Raw genomic sequence first — 17,791 nt, forward strand, 5'->3', positions numbered from 1 at the left:
TTTTTTCTATTTGAGACTCTCCAATTGTTTCATTTGGATAATGTTTTACACAGTATAATAAATTATTATGGTAATATTATACAGTAATATAAAATTATATAGTAATAACATTATTTGCTATTTAATATAAGTATAATATGGCATTAACATTAATATTTTAATATAATAGAAAAGTGTAAATGAAATGAAATGAGAAAGTCAAAACAATTTGTTACAACTCTTTCCCATCCAAAATGTTTTTGAAATCAACATGTTCCTGTAAAACATTTGTACTTCGATGAAACTTCATTTTCCATTGGAAAACTGTCAAAAATATTTTGTCCAGCTCTTGTGATTTATCTGATCAATCAAAAGTTGTCAGCATAGCTTGAATTTCCAATATTTATGAGCAATTCAAGGCATAAAAAAACTATAGCATATAGTCTTTTAAAATATTCTAATAATTCCAAGGAAATTGTGAGTTGCTGGAAAATATCCACAAGGAGAGAAAGAGAGACTTGAAAATGTAGCAAGTTATTTATGTGTATATTCTGTTTTAGATATTGAAATCTCAAAATAATTTCTGCAGAGTCTTCCCTTTATACAGTCAACTTGGAAATCCCTCCCCCCACACACACTAAGCATCCCACTGCATACATCCCCTTGCACAAAGACTAATCTCTAACATATATCACGTGTTAGCTAAGATTACTGAATCATCATCTTCAACATCAAGGTATATCCCAAAGGGACCTAGCTTCCTTGCAGATTGAGTGCCACAAGGCTACTAAATATTCTGTTTCTAAAAACAAATTTTGGCTAGCTTGTGGACAGAGGGACTTGTTGCCAAAGGTAACGGAGTCCAGAGAGGGGGTAAGAGTGTCTGGGTAAAGGAACAACAGGGTGGGGCTCTTTCAGGAACTATTGAATCTCTAACTAAAAGTGAGGCTATGGAGATTACTTTAAATTTTATTTGGTTGTTATCCAGATCCTTTCACAGTTCTGTTCTTCCTGAGTGGGGCCAGAGATCCAGGTGCTTATGTAGAAAGCATACTCCGGCAGTCCCACTGTCCTGTCCTCTTTGTCTCTGGTCTGATGTCTACCATCTCCCTCCAGTGTCCTCACAAGCAGCATATTGTAGGATATGTCAACCTTGTCAGAAGGGATGGGAACTTGTAGATGATAAGATGAAAGCTCTAGAGTAGAGTTATGAAAATAACTGATTCTTTTGCTTTCCTGGATTTGAATTCAGTTCTAAAAATAGTCTATATTTTGGGGGGGAATTGATAAATTTTCAAAACTGTTTTACCCATTTCTATCCAGCAGTTGAATATTCACTCTCTCCCATTATCTGTTGTCCCAGATACATGGGAAGAAATACAAGATGCAAGGGATGTGGCTTTATTAGGATGCAACTTTATGAAATTATCTGGAACCATCTGGCAATAACTCATACAGTGCAGGATATGATTCCTTCCTTAATCCTTTCCTCACTCCTCCACACAGTCCATTAAAAAAGCTAAGGAAAGGGCTTGGGGCTCATAATGTCCCTTCCTCTGGCCCCTTAGCTCTTATATGAGGAGAGGGTGATGAGGTCCCAGCCCTTTCCCTAGCTTCTTTAGAGGATGCTCTTCCCTAAGTCCATTTCCAATTCTGATTTATCAGGAAACTACCCCTCCTATGGAATTAGTACTGCACTGGACGCCTGTCACCAGGAGGCACCAGCAACTATGTTGGCTGCCCTCACTCCCACCCCGCAGCTGGGTCCCCACGTATTTAACAATTCCCATCCTAACACTGGCTAAAATATATCTTCTCCATAATCAGGGAGTTGTACTCCATCATCTCTGAATAACTCAAATATGTTACATTTTGTGAGTAATTACCAATCTTCCCCATTTTTAGTGATTCACATATCTTATGGCCTTGTAAACCCGTGGATGCCTGGCGCCTTCTCACCATACCCTCCACTTTAGCATTTGAGAATAACTCCCAGAAAAAGGTCCTGGATTTGTCCTATAACTCTCTTTTTAACCCCTTACGAAATCCCAATTAGTTTCTACCCACCTGTACAATAATCATTTCAGGTGGCTGCTTCCTGGACACCAAAGAATGCAAGAGAAGCATCAGCTGGTCCCAGAGCATGCCCCTCTTGCCAGGCCAACTTAGTGTCAAGGCCTCTGTGTGTTCAGTGCCTCGACACTAGGCATGTGTGTGCTGTTTTGACTGGGCAAATCCCAGCCTCCATACCCTCTTGCTATACAAGGGCTCATCTTGCCAACTCCTAATTGTGGGTTATTGTTTGGTTTGGTTTTTCACTGGCCACATTCTTCTTGCTACTGCTACCATCTCTGGACCATCCCCCACCTCCCGCCCCTCACCTCACAATCTTTTGCTCTGTGGTGGGAGTGAGGTGGGGACTCTAGCCAGTCTCTCTGCCTTTCCAGGGGGCCATCCACTCATGACTGGTTTGGGGGGAACCCAGCCAGCAACCCTGCCCCACTCCAGGAGTCACTCATTCATATTATGTCATTATCTTGGTATTTTCTTTACTTGTGGAATTATCTACCTAATTTATCTGTTTACATTTTGTCTAACAACTTGTTAAAGAGTCAATACAGAGGAAAAAAACCACCAAATATTTAAAAATATTTACTTCCAAATCATTTACAGTGAACTTTTCCTTTAGTAGGTAAGTAAATACGCCAAAATAGTTTTATCTAAAAGTAGATCTCTCTCTCTCTCTCTCTCTCTCTCTCTCTCTCTCTCATTTTAATTTGAGCTTTCAGCAAGTCTGTATTTGTCTCTTTTTGCCTTGCTGAGAAAACAACAGCAGCTGTGAACTGAACATGTCTTTCCATTGTCAATAGAACAAAGAGCAAACACATTTTAAACCCAAAGAAAATTAGGCCATGAGGAGCTTGGTCCTTCAAAACCTTTGCTCAGCCTATCTATTAGCTATTTGTATAATGCCACTTTTGTGCACATGGCACTGATTCTTCTCTCATACTGTTTTTACACCAATATCATTCCAAAAACTCTACTGGAATTACTCCTTATTATAACCGGTGTGAGTGACATGAGCATCACACCATGGTTAATTGTTTTATGGTGTTTTTTTTTTAATTTGAAGACAATTTAAGCCATATTCTGCACTTGCAATTCTGTGTATGGCTCTCACAGAAGTCCATAGCAGCTGCAAGCAGTCATCTGCAGGAAGAATTTAGTCAACTATGTTTGAAAAAGCAAAGTTGCCTTTCACAGAACTTCAGTTGAGAAAAGGAGATTGGACACGCGTTGGGCCACTCGATTATCCTGATGCACAGTTGCTAGCAGAAATTTTGCAGAAATTTAATGAAGGTTTGGAAGTGCTATTTTTGTTGTCTCTTTAAGGACCTGATCCAAACCCCTCTGAAGTCAGTGGAATGAATTCCGTTGATTTTAACAGTGTTTGGCTCAGGCCCTGCATCACTTACACTCCATCCTTTCATACCTGCATCTTTCCATCTCTTTAATCACTGTCTCTTCAGTTTCTTTTTCTCTGCAAGCTGTCATGTTAATCCCTTTGCTTTTGTTGTTTTATCTGCCAATTTAATTCCTATCTACCCATGTTAGGGTGGCCAGGTGCCTGGTTTTTGACAGGAAACTCTGGGTGAAAAGGGGACCTGACAGGGTCTGGTCATATCAACTGACAGGACACCCAAAGTCTGTTTACTGTGGGCAGGGCAGGCAAGAAGTCGCTGCGTCATCACCCACTCCAGCCCCTACTCATCCAGGGCCACCTCCTACCTGTGTCAGCTCCCAGCCCCAGCTCCGCAGGTAAGTCCCTCCTGACCCAGGCAGCAGGGGCTGCGAGTGGGAAAGCAGTGAGCGACGGAGGAGAGAGAGGAAGAGGAGTGGATGGGATGGGGCCTCAGAGGAGGAGGTGGGTTTGACATTCGAGGGAAGATGGTGGGGCAGGAGCAGGGCTTTGAGGGGTAGAGGTGGGACATGGGTGGGGTCTCAGGAGGGGAGAGGTGGGTCAAGGGACATTCTGGCCCTCCTGTGGAGTGCCCGGTTTTTAAATGTTACCAAGCTGGCAACCGTAACCCAAGTGTTACCAAGAAAACGTCTTTGTTAACTGAGCAAACGAGGTTTTAGATTCTGCTCATTCTTCTTGTTGTTTCCACACATTATTAGGCCAAGTAGTCTCTAGACAGCATCTCTTCCCCATCCCCTTCTGCACAGAAAGGGATCTGACTTCTATATTTTATTAATTGTCTCAATGGTTCTGATCGAGGTTTGAGTGTTCCTTTCACTTTTATTTTCTCTTTTAGAATAACATTTATTGATGGGTCCAAGTAAACTTATGGTGCTGTCTATTCTACTCTTGCCTCAGAGGACAGTGCCACAAAAATCAGTGTCCTCTCTTAGATCAACTCTGTTCTTCAACTGCAGAAAAAAAATACTGGAAAAGACAATTTAGTGGGCATAAGAATTCAGAGACTAGCAGTAAAATGTTTCTGGCATATAAGAATCTCTTGGGGCATCCAGGAATGCTTTAAATTTAGTTGAAATATTGATTAGCATTCTCCTTATTTTTTTTGTAAACAGTTTATTCACAGTATCTCATAAATAGCTTGCATAAATTCAAATTAGCAGCTACTGTGGTTTTCATGAATTTAATGCATCTCATATTGGATAGGATTTCCTAGCAAAGTCCTCCATGGTAACTTTTGAAAACTAACTAATATTTCTCAGAAAACTCTCTCTTTACCACTTACTTGCATTTTTCTAAATTGAGTATCTGTTTTGCAATCTACGGTACATGTGCCTTTTTGTAGCAATATGGTTCTATTTTTCTTAATTGTAAATCAGATGCAGTGTATAATTACCCATATCCCACTTCACTGAAAGAATATGTATAATCTGTATCGTCAATGCTCTTTGTACTACTTGGACACTAATTAACTTGGACATCACATTCTTCAGTCCTCCCATATGTGGAACTCTGCTAGAACAAATGGGAGTTCTATAATGAGTGTGCTTAAATAGTACAGTGTCAGGTTATAATCAGTAAACTAGAGAATTAAATGTTGGCAGCAAAACCCCTCCCAGCTGGCTGCCATTTGTCTAGAAGCCTCCTGGTGAAAAGTTTGCATGGTTGTCGGGACATGTGCGAAAATTATAAGCTGATGAAAATCACAGCATCAGGGTAATGTTCTTAATCATTTATGTTTTGAAGTATGTGTGTGGGGACAGAGAGTGAGTCTGCATTGATGCATGTGCCAAGGCTTGAGTGCCAAGAGACTGACAGCCCAAACTTTAAACTCCTCATGCTGGTAAAACACCTATTGACTTCAGTTGGCATTTTGCCTGCTTTTTCCAGGATAGACTGAAAGAGAGTGGGACATAGTTATCAGTGACATATGTGTACGAGCAGCTTGCAATTTCCTCAGATTTATTCGCCATTCAAATTTACTCTTAATTTTATCACTAGGTTTGGGTTTTTTTCTTTTTTTTCTCTGTGAATTTATCTCAAACCGTTTGCTAGTAGTATTTGCTGCCTGATATTTCAGCAGCGTTGGTTCATTATGAATGTCCATGGGGTCTCCTGATATTGATTTTGGTCACTTATAGGACAAGTGTAACTCTTTTAATCAGGATGTTGCCTTAACAAAACCATTGGGGCTTTGATTTCAAACCGGTAGAAATTATGCATGTTTCGAAAATGTTAAGCCTTGCTTTCTCTTTCCAAGCGACCGAGCCCTGCTCAAGTGGCAAAAGTAGGTGTGAAGGAGGTTCACTCACCCTAGAATCCACCTTCTGTCCAAATGTGGTATAGCAGCAGTCGTTCAGTCTGGTACTCCCTGCCTCTGCCACTGCTGTGGGGTCTCTTGCTGTAAGTGGCCCTCCAGCCAGGTCACAATATTTATGTCCTCCCGTTTCAGGGTAACAAAGTTCAACAAAGTCCAATGAATAATTCCCAGACCTTTTTGTCAGGTCTCCAGCCCTGACTCTGGGCCCAGTGGTCATTGCATCCCTACAGGCTCTGAATTATCCTTATCCCCTTATGTTAGGGGTCTTTATTCTACCTTCTCAGTGGCTGGTAGGGAAACCCAGGCCCTCCCTGTGAACTGGGTAACAATCCAGGGGACCTGCAGCCAGCAGCCAAGGTCTGTACCATACCACTCCCTGGGCTCTCCCCAGAGGTCGGGTTCCTGCCCTTTTGTCAGGTCTGCCACAGGAGCTTGCTCCAATCCTGTGCTTTCCAGATATCTCCACCTTCTAGTGCCCAGATAGCAGCTGTAGACTCTCTCCCTGCAGTCCTATTCTGTTACAAACTTCCTCTCTTTATATCAACCATCCTGTTCTTGCCGAATGGGGCTCCATACTGTCCTTTCTGGTGCAGCCAGGTAACACAACTGGCCTTGCAGGCCCACCTTAATTAGTCAGGGCCTGTATGTGGTACACATCCCATCAAAACAGGCAAGACAATTTAAGTAAAATTATTCTCTTGTTACAGAGTTTTAAATCAAATTTTCTTGCCATAGTCACATAAACATAAGAGAATGCACTGTACTAATTGTGAAGGGTCTGGTCGGGTCCTTGTATGGATAGTTTAGTTGTATCTGTTCCCCATAACTGTATTGAGGACTTTTTTGTATCCCTCGTCAATTTCCCCCTTTTGATGGATGTCACTCATTTTAGTCGCCATATTACCTACAAATCTGGTGTCCCTCACTTTTTTATTATTACAAATTACTTATCTCAGAAATAGAGAATCGTGAAACTGAAGTTATAGAGTCATTTATACCAAAGGAAGGAATTCTACGTCATTTTAAGTTGTCTGCGTGAATAAACTATTGTGTCCCACATTTGGACGTTGGCATGCTGAGAGAGATGGGTTTGGGAACCGTGTCTCTTTGCTATGGCCCATCCAGTGAAGCATACCCCTTTCAGTGCAGATACCCCCGCTGTTTTTGTGTGCACAAGCACATGGATGCATGTTTGTGCTATGTGTACATAACTTTATACATATACCTCAGAAGGTAATATGAAAAAAAAACGCCCCACCACCTCCGGAAGTCTCACCCTAACTTTCAGAAAGATTTAACACTATAGAAATGTAGTGAGGTCCCTTATTTCTATTACTGTATTTTTTTAACAAAACATATTGCATACTTAATACCACACAGTATTACAAATAATTAAAATTGTTCTTATTTAGCATTTGTATTAGGATTGCACCTGGATGCCTCATCTAGATCATGGCCCTGTTCTTCTACCAACTGTACAGACATATGGTGAGCAATGGCTTCTGTATCGAATAGCTTACAAAAGAAAAGTTTGATCTACAGTTGTCAAAATCAATTACTTTCTTGTGTTCACAATGTATTTTCCCAGTCTTTTTGTTATGTAAGTTAACTTTCTTGCTAATTCACAAAGCTTGGTCATTAGGAATGGATACTGCAGTTATTAGAACTTTGCTAAATTCATGCTATTGCTCATGTGGTCAGATATTAGTGATATGATTTATTTGAGGAATCGTTGCAAAATGTATGGAATATTATTTGACTAATACCTTTTCCAGATATGACCATCTTATTTTACTGTGTGTATGCATTTTCAAACCTACACTGTGTGTGTGTGTGTAGCCTCATATACATTAGCTTGCACCAGGGAGGTGGTGGAATCTCCTTCCTTAGAGATTTTTAAGGTCAGGCTTGACAAAGCCCTGGCTGGGATGATTTAGTTGGGGATTGTTCCTGCTTTGAGCAGGAGGTTGGACTAGATGACCTCCAGAGGTCCCTTCCAAGCCTGATAATCTATGATTGTGAAATGTAGTCATTTGCACCAATGCAATGTGGGTGTAAAAACTATTTTAAACAAATATCAAACTTTCACAGTAAATTATGGTTTAAATAATCCTTTGTGGATCCTGTGGGATTATGAAAGTGTTCTAATCAGATAGTAATCAAAATACTGGCAAATAATAAGATGACCCTCTGAATAATGCAAACCAAGATAAGTGATTTCATTTTCAAAAGTATTCATGAATCAGTTTTCTTTTACTATTCAACCAGCTATATATATGACTATGCCTGCTAGTGAGAGACAACAAAATGTTAGAAACAGAAAATATTAATCTATGTAATTTCAGTATAATTTTGGTTTGCTAGGATTACATGTCCAAAAATATAAACTGTTATTGCTTAACTTTTCATGCATTTCACACACCTGGATCATCTCCATCTCTAACTATCTTAATAAATATGGACTTCCAGTTATTAATTACCAAATTCTATCTATCCCAAATGGTGAAATACAAGTTTTGCCTATCTAATTGCACATAAAAAGTCTACATGCATAAAACCCAACCAGGTTCTAACATGAATGCATTATGCATAATCCATTTTATCCCCTTACAGTTTGTTTCTGTATTATTCATTCTGATTTGTCCACAAAATATGCGACCAAAACACACAACACTCAAAACTCCCACCCCCTGCCCTCACTTTATTTATAAACAGTGTCCTGAGTTCTTAACCTTTTATAACATTGGCATGTAACCAAGAACTTTGTATATCATTTTGTCAGTCTGGCATTCTCACATGTCACAATCCAGAATAAACTGTTCTTCAAGGTTGGCTGAATTTACTTCATATCCTGTAACCCCTTTTCAGGGCTGTTGGACCTTGCTTGTGTTTTGGCAGTCTTTTAATAAAAGGTCATTTTGATGTCAATTAGATGGAGTGTGAAGATGCACCATGAACACTGGGATGCAGCAGAGAAAAGACAGACCCATAAAAATGCAGACATTGCTGTTGCAGAAATTTTCAGGTCCCAGCGTTCATCTCAGCTTTCATTTTAAAAAATCTGTAATCCCTATTTTGAAAAAAGATTAAACTTCACAATGCAAACCAGTCTCCTTAGAGTTGAAAGTGTCTTCATTAAAAATAATTAATTATTCACTGTCCTCAACACTTGTCCAGAGGCAGTCCATGAAGCCCATGACTGCTAACTCCTGTTTTTAGATACAATCTTACATGTGAGAAAATCCTAAGTGATGATTGCAAGAGATGCCTTTGCTTCACTGATGGTGCCAGGGTTTCTCAGCGTTATCTCAAGGCTGGCTAGATGCCTATAGTTGATCCAGTTCCTCCTCCTCCTCGTTGTTGTTATTGTAGTGCCTAGAGGCCAGGCACCCATTGTGCTAGGTAAGCACTGTGTTGTGAACACGCGTCAAGGTTCCTTCCCCACTCTGAACTCTAGGGTACAGATGTGGGGACCTGCATGAAAAAACCCCTAAGCTTATTTTTACCAGCTTAGGTTAAAACTTCCCCAAGGTACAAACTATTTTACCTTTTGTCCCTGGACCTTATTGCTGCCACCACCACGGGGTATGTCTGCACTTGAAGCTAGAGGTGTAATTTCCAGCTTGAGAACACATACCCACTCTAGCTCTGATCGAGATAGTGTGCTAAAAATAGAGTGTAGTTATGGAGGTGGGATGAGTTAGTCACCTCGTGTATGTGTCTAGTGTCTCAGATGGGTATACATTCAGAGTGGCTGACCTCTCCTGCCTCTTGTGCCCTGGTGTCTACACTCTATTTCTAGTGCACTAGCGGGTATGTCTCCTCAAGCTGGAATTTAAACCTCCAGCTCAAAGTGTGGACATTCTCATAAGGCTTACAATATAAGGAAGATGTTCTTCAAGCTTCAGTGTGGCTTCCAGCTACAAACAGTGAAGACAGATCAGTGAAGAAACTGGCAACTGACAACAGGCAGAGCAAAAGGGTACCAGCATCTACTTAGCCTTCAGTTGTATCAGCAGCTGCCAAGGTATTTAGGAAGGAGAGAGGAGGCAGTATTTAGCTGGCTGACCGCAGAAGACTTGTCTGGGAGGCTAGTGATGGAGGAAACCTCCTTGAAAAGCAATGGAGAAAGAAGGCATGTGTCTGTGTGCTCACAGGAGTGAGAAAAAAAAGAGGGAGAAGGTGTGTGATTCTGGGCTGTTGGAGGCAAGAGAAGCAGTGACCCCATGGAAAATGTGGAGAGATTGAGTGAACTGTAGAGGTGACGGAATGCAGAGCAATGAGGCAACAAAAGAAAAGGAGCAAGAGGGAGGGACTTTGCAGACTGGGTCAGAGGAATGGGTTGGATGAGGGAGAATGAGGCAAAGAGGAAAGAGAGAATGAGAAGGAAAGAAATTATGCTTTGCAAAGAAGGAAGAGAGAAAATTGTAAAAAGGCAGAGGAGAAAGCAGTAGATGTGAGAGAGACATTGGTACAGAAAAGGATCGGACGAGTTGGGAAATGAAAGTAGAGAAAAAACTATTTGTATTTTGACTGAAATATGCAAGAAGTCAATAAGACTCTTCATTCAAAAATAGCCATCAAGGTTATTTCTGTTATTTGATCAGGAATTCAATTTGTTAAGTTTAGGGGGAAGCTGGTGTCCAAGCTGATATATCCCCATTTGTCCCACTAGTAATATAGGAGATCAGGTTTGTCCATGAGTTGTTAGTCTGTAAGTGATCCTGAGAAATCCATTGTATTCCTTGTGTTTACAATTAGTCTGGCTCCCATCCAATTCACGTTTTAAATTTCCAAATTAAATTATTATTAGTTATTGGTAAACAGGTCATTAACCGAAAATAATCTAGTTCTGGAGTCTGGTAATTTTCCTGGTTATATTTTATGAAGGTCTCTAGATTTAGTTATTGTGAAAAGGACAGTGATTATTTTAGGATTATGAAATATTTCCACGTTTATTGAGAAATGTTCCTTAGCTTTAAAAATAAATAGCTTAAGTTGACAGTTGCCTGATTAAGTTCTCATTACATTAAACAGATAAGAAAACCAGAAATGAATACACAACATAATCAAGAAGATCTTAAACAATGAACATTAACCAACCCTATCAATAAGACTCAATTAAGAGCTGGGTGAACTATTCACAGTGAGCAAGATATTTAGTGAATTTCATCTTTTTTACTAGTGTCAAATAGTTTGTGAACATTGAATTTTTATGCATTTTCCACTACTTAAATTAATCAATGAATATTTAATTTAAAATATTTGAAAATATAATTGCTCAAGTGCTTTCTTATTTATGTAGGGTTATTTATTTATTTATGTATTTTCTTATTTCTTATTTAAGAAGGCTAACAGCATTTTGGGCTGTATAAGTAAAGGCATTGCCAGCAGATCGAGGGACATGATCATTCCCCTCTAGTCAACATTGGTGAGGCCTCATCTGGAGTACTGTGTCCAGTTTTCGGCCCCACACTACAAAAAGGATGTGGAAAAATTGAAAAGTGTCCAGCGGAGGGCAACAAAAATTATTAGGGGGCTGGAGCACACGATTTATGAGGAGAGGCTGAGGGGACTGGGATTGTTTAGTCTGCAGAAGAGAAGAATGTGGGGGGATTCGATAGCTGCTTTCAACTACCTGAAGGGGGTTCCAAAGAGGATGGATCTACACTATTCTCAGTGGTACCAGATGACAGAACAAGGAGTAATGGTCTCAAGTTGCAGTGGGGGAGGTTTAGGTTGGATATTAGGAAAAACTTTTTCACTAGGAGGGTGGCGAAGCACTGGAATGGGTTATCTAAGGAGGTTGTCGAATCTCCTTCCTTAGAGGTTTTAAAGGTCAGTCTTGACAAAGTCCTGCCTGGGATGATTTAGTTGGTGTTGGTCCTGCTTTGAGCAGGGGTTGGACTAGATGACCTCCTGAGGTCCCTTCTAACCCTGATATTCTATTATTATATGTGGTATATTTTCTGTTCTCTGGCTGGATGACTGTAACTGCAATAAAGAAGGAGTTGAGGTGGGTGTGATCAAATAACTTGTCCTTCACATCTTTCAGATACTAGATTTAAAATTAACTTTCTCCTATATCTGCACATAGTAATTCAGCATGGCATATACACTCATGGTCCAAGCTGCAAAGGGTAAGCCCAGATCTTTGTCTGCTTTATTTAATTGTCTTTGTGCCAGGGATCTGGCCAGGGATTTTGTGCGATCCTAGCCATGGAGTCATATAGCCTTAACCATCTTGTTTAACTTGATTGGTTCTAGGGGTTCTCACCTATGCTTTTGAGAATAGTCTCTGCTTGTTGAGTTAGTAAGCATTGTACAACAGTATTACCCTAGACTAATCAAGAACAATTACCAAATTTATAGGTCTATAATTTTCTGTCATCTACTACTATTAGTCATCTATTCATACCGTGTATTGTCAGAAACAAATTAGTATTGCAGCATGGGTGTATATATGCAATCTTGGTTGGGAGAGGTGTAGTCACAGTTTGGAGAGAAATATTATTCTATGGTATTGCATTGTTTTTTTAGACAGAATTGCACATCTAATAATATTCCATATATAATACACCCTGATCATGTCTTTAAGTTTACTGGTCACCATCTACCATGCATCCTTGTTTACTCTGTTTGTTGTTACCTAGTAACTGTGCTCTGCGTTCAGTCCCAGTTTTAAAATCTGCATAATAACCTCTGGGTGAAGCTCTAACCAGGGAACAGAGGAGCGTTGCCTACATCTCTCCTCATGTTGCGTTATTTTCATTAATGTTTGGCTGAATGGAATAAAATCTGTTAATTAATTAACTATTGCAGTCTGGTTACTTGATTCAGAAAAGCATTTACGTAGGTGCTTGAATGTGATTCCTGAATAGGAAAGCTTTCCTGAATCAGAGCCTATAATTGCAACTACAGTGCAATTAGTGTATTATAGAGTGTAATTGGTCCTTTCAGTCAAATTACTATTACTAGACAGAAACATATACTTTCTTTTCAAGACAGCAAGGCCAGACAAAAAAAAACAAATCCTTGTTATGTCTAAGGGCGGTAAGAATTACAGAATATATGTTAAATGCTTCTGTTAATGAAGTCTCAGGGCTTGATTCTCCTCTTACACAATAGTAAATGAGGAGTAAATCCAGGTAAATGAATGGTTTTCATGGGTGTTGTGACACATGGCCAGAAAGGGTTAAGCATCCTACAGGATAAATGACTCAAATTCAACCCTTAAAGATATAGGGGGAGATAATGTTGGTGTTTTTGTGTGTTTACATATATATTGGTAGAGGTCAACAATGTAATCAAACAGTCCCTGTCTATGCTGTATTCTGTTAATTCAGAGATCAAAAGAACATCTTAACATTTAAATGAACTGTGAACATAGGATGTGGCTGTATTCATCTCTCTTTGAAGTGTATAGCAAATCATCTGCGAATGATGGAAAAACAGGCAATTGCCTTATATTAATCTGTGTGGATATTTACCGGAGATGCTTTGGAAATGGGTCCACTTCAAAATCCCCATGAGTGCCTATTGTTCACCGAGGGACTCCTTGCTGTCAAAGAAGGCCTGAAACTGTATAAAAATGGCTTGGGTACTGAGCCTGTCATCTCGGATCTGCTTGAGACTTCATGCAGGGAAAGCCTAAGCCATCAGGAATGAGATCCCAGTTCTGACTGGACCACCCTCAATACAAACATTGGACTATAACCTATGGACTTTTCTGATAGAACGCTTTGCATCCACAAAGCTCACCATCTCTGCTATGAATCTGAATCTCAAGATTGTATGTTTGTATGTATACTGATCTTTTAACCAATTCTCTCTCCCTTTTCTTTTTTAATAAATCTTAGTTTAGTTAATAAGAATTGGCTGTAAGCGTGTATTTGGGTAAGATCTGGAATATTCATTAACCTGGGAGGTAATGTGTCTGATCCTCTGGGATTGGTAGAACTTTCTTATACGATGAATAAGATTTTCAGTAATCCTCATCATATTTGACTTGGGTATCTGGGGGAGGCCTGAGGCTGGGTTACTTTAAGGGAACTATGTTGATGGCTTCTGGGTGGCCAGCAAGGTATTGTAGAAGCTGTTTTGTGCTGACTTGGTAAATCTAAGTATTGGAATATCCACCAGTTTGGGGGATTGTCTGCCCCACCATTTGCAGGTTACCCTAATTGAGTGACCTCAGTTGGCTCCCCTGGGACTTCGGTTACAGCTGTAAAACCAGTTTAAATAAAAATCAGAATCCACAGTATGTGCTGGAATCTGGGTCCACTGGATCCCTCTTTACTACAGTCGTTTTGTTGGTGCCGGAGCGTTTTGGTGATGATAACTTATATATGACCTACATTTTTGAGGTAACTGGGGACTGTGGAGAAATAGATGCTTATTTTCTTCCTACAGGTAAAAGTGGATGCTCATTATTTCCAGTGTGGTTCATCACTATTAAAAAATAAGCCTGTTAAAAGGTAATTGTGCTGCCACAAGCTGTTTATATATATGTTAGTAAGTGGAAGAGTTGGTCCTTGTTAGACAGATATGAAAAACAATGGCAGCTCAAAGCATTATTTCTGCTGATTTATGGGTTACAAGCTTTCAGTGCATTTTATTACTGTGCTGCTTCATTCAATTGCATATTTTAAGACCCCAGAACATAAATCTTCATTTTCTTTCAAAAATAATAGATTATGTTTAAAGCTATAAATGTCCCCTTATTTTCTGTGGATTATTTAATCTGAAGACCTTTCCACCACTAAACATAATTTAAAAAATCAGCACGTTTTAGGATACTGTCAAAGTCATCTTCCTCGCCTCTTGCTCTGACCACATCATCCCCATCTATCAATGCTAACAAGGGCTTCCTGAGCTTTTTCACCGCGCATTCTAGCTCGTTGTCCTTTCCTTCACACCCTGCCTAGTTTTGGCCCTGCCCACATCTGCTAGCAGATTATTCCTTCCTCCTTCACAGGCATTGCTTGGTGGGGAAAGGTTCTCTTTGCCCTCTTGAGCGCACTCATGAAGCAGAAAATATAATTTGGCCTATAATATGAATACATTTTGAAGGACCATGTTAGATCAGCATTGAGAGCACACACATTATGTGTGGGAATAAATATTTATATATGTTATACAACATTTCTGTTTCCCTGGAGTCTCACTTCATAGAGATTCATTTTGAAATCTCAGTCTTACACAATGAGCACTGAAAACTGTGTGTTTTATACTTAGGGCCCTACCAAATTCACGGTCCATTATGGTCAATTTCATGGCCGTTGGATTTGAAAATTGGTAAATTTCTTGTTTTCAGATGTTTAAATCTGAAATGTCATGGTGTTGTAACTGTGGGGGTCCCGACCCAAAAGGGGATTGTGAGGGGGTCGCAAACCTATTGCGGGGGAGAGGGGGCTTGGGATTGCCACCCTAACTCCTGTGCTGCTTTCAGAGTTGGACTCTAAAGGCAGCAACTGCAGCTTCTTGCAGCTGCAGGAGGTTCTTGGAGGTAGAGGTGTGTCTGATCTCTGCCCCCAACAAAGAGCGGCTATGCAGGGGATGGACAAGTCCTATCCCTCCCCAGCCCAGCCAGCGTTAGGAGCCCCCTTTGCTGGGGCACTCCCAGCAGCACAGAGAAGATCTGACCCAACTCCACAAGTCTCCTCCAGCTGCAGCAATCTCTGGGGCTGCTACCAAGTCCCAGCACATCCTGCAGCATGGGGAGGCTCCTGGAGGTGGGTCTGGCCTCTTCTCCTCAGAGTGGCTGTGCAAGGAATGGACAAATCCTGTCCCTCCCCAGCCCAGCCAGAGCTAGGAGCCCCATTTTCTGGGGCGCTCCTAGGAAGAAGGAGACATCATATTTCATGGGGAGGGCTTATTTCATGGCCCATAAGGCATTTTTCATGGTCATGAAATTGGTAGGGCACTAATTATACTAGCGTTTAGGGCCCTAGTTCATCTGAAAGGGTTAAGTTTAAAAAGAAGCTACAAGATCATTTCTAGGTGGAAACTTTTTACACGGTACAATTCTCTGCAGCTCCATACCTCAGAAAATTTTTATTTGAGCCAGATTTTCCCATTTTGAATAGCATGTTAGTCTATGAGTGTTCCCAATTGACTTCAATCTGACCAGCCTATAGATTTCTATGCTAACACAGCTTTGAAAAGAGGGGACTTATGCAAAAAGAAATATAGCTCTTTGGTTATCTGGGCTCTGTCTTGTTTTTTGTTTGTTTGTTGTTTTTGTTTTTAATATGAGACCCTTTCTTCCTCAGAGCTACAACAGCTTCTCACTTTGATCATTTAATGTTTTCACAGTTGTGTCAATCAGAGTCAGTTGACAGAGAAATTATTATGTGGCTACATTTGAACATTAAAGGCCTAACTCCACTCTCTGATTAGTTTGACACTGGTGTGAGTAACTCTGGACTTCAGGAAGATTCAGACCCTTTGACTTTGATGCAGGCTCAGATAAAGGAAGAGAAACTGGATGGTGGGCAAAGGAGATTTTCCATGGGTTTGTCATCATTACAGGATGAGCTACGCTTTAGGTTGCTTTTAGTCCCTGTTGAGTGCAGCCCTCAGGTGACTGACCAGGGTTCCTGAACCTCTCTCAAGTGTGGCATCTTGTGGTTCAACACATGTGACTCTCTGGGTGGTAGCCCCCATATTTCATAACTGTATTAACAAGACAGGCTCAACTGTGTTTGCCCTTTTCCTACAGGGGCATGTGATCAGCAGCTGACTAAAGTGACTCCAAAACAGCATCTTCAAAGCAAAGTGCTGTTTATTAGCCGAAGAGAATACAGCTAGCAGAGAAAAGGGATAAAACAACAAAAAGTTTATATGCCTGGGTCTTGCAAGGAAAGAATAAAGTTTATGTAAGTTTTGTGTAAACTGCACTCTGCCCTGCCACTGTGCTAATCTAGTTGGAGCCAGGCAGGTGGGCATTCCCAAATTAATAGCTTCCTCTTTGTTTATTTTTAGATTTATTTCCTCAAAGACCCTTGGTATTCTCTTGGGTGGCATTTTATCTTTGTCATTACTTTGTTTCCCATTTGTTTCCCCCAACAGCCTTATCTGATTTCTTTGCAGTCAAGCAGGATAATATCAAGCATATAAACAGAGCTGCATGTGATAAAGAAATACAGAAAACTCCCTCATTCTCCACAGGGTCATATCGAATGCTGCTGCAACTCTATGGAAGGCAGTTCAGTTACTGGCGGAGTAGGCATGAATTTGGTTCCAATAGCTGAAATACCAAGTAGAAAGGGGGGTGGGGGGGAATGGGAAAAGGAAGGTGGAGTTACACATTTACTCTGATATAGTTAGTACTTCAACCACAGTAGCCAGACATCAATCTTGGAGAAAATAATAGTAAAGGTGATGTGAGATTCAATTAATAAAGAATTAAAATACGGGAATATAATTAATCCCAGTTAGTACTTGGATGTCTTGTCAAACCTGATTTAGTATTATGGCGAGGTTACAAGTTTGCTTGATAAAGGTAGCTGCATAGATGTAATATATTTAGACTTTTATAAGGCATTTGAGTTAGTGCCGCATGACATTCTGATTTAGAAATTAGCACTCTACAGTATCAATAAAGAACATGTCTAATGGATTGAGAACTGGGTAACTGATGTGAAAAAAGAGTTATCAATGAGGAATTGCCAATGAAGGGGATGTTTCTAGTGGGGTTCTGCAGGCATTGGTATGAGGCCCAATATTGTTTAATGTTTTTATTACTGATCAGGAAGTAGATATAAAGTCTTTGCTGATAAAAATTGTATATGACACAAAGATCGGTGGAGTAATAATTATAGAATCATAGATATCAGTGTTGAAAGGGACCGCAGGAGGTCATCTAGTCCAACCCCCTGCTCAAAGCAGGACCAACGCCAACTAAATCATCCCAGCAAGGGCTTTGTCAAGCCTGACCTTTAAAACCTCAAAGGAAGGAGTTTCTACCACCGCCCTAGGTAACCCATGCCAGTGCTTCACCACCCTGCTAG

At 40.3% G+C, this 17,791-nt stretch overlaps 1 long non-coding RNA gene across 1 annotated transcript; it reads left to right on the plus strand.

Annotated features, from left to right (window-relative positions):
* Positions 1–5,053: 5,053 nt before the first annotated feature.
* Positions 5,054–8,843, plus strand: LOC311515189. The gene is made up of 3 exons (XR_014710076.1): positions 5,054–5,173; positions 7,190–7,265; positions 8,710–8,843. It is a non-coding gene; the product is annotated as an uncharacterized lncRNA (long non-coding RNA).
* Positions 8,844–17,791: the final 8,948 nt, after the last annotated feature.

Source organism: Lepidochelys olivacea (genome assembly GCF_965140295.1).
Source record: "Lepidochelys olivacea isolate rLepOli2 genome assembly, chromosome: 2".
Lineage (NCBI taxonomy): Eukaryota > Metazoa > Chordata > Testudines > Cheloniidae > Lepidochelys > Lepidochelys olivacea.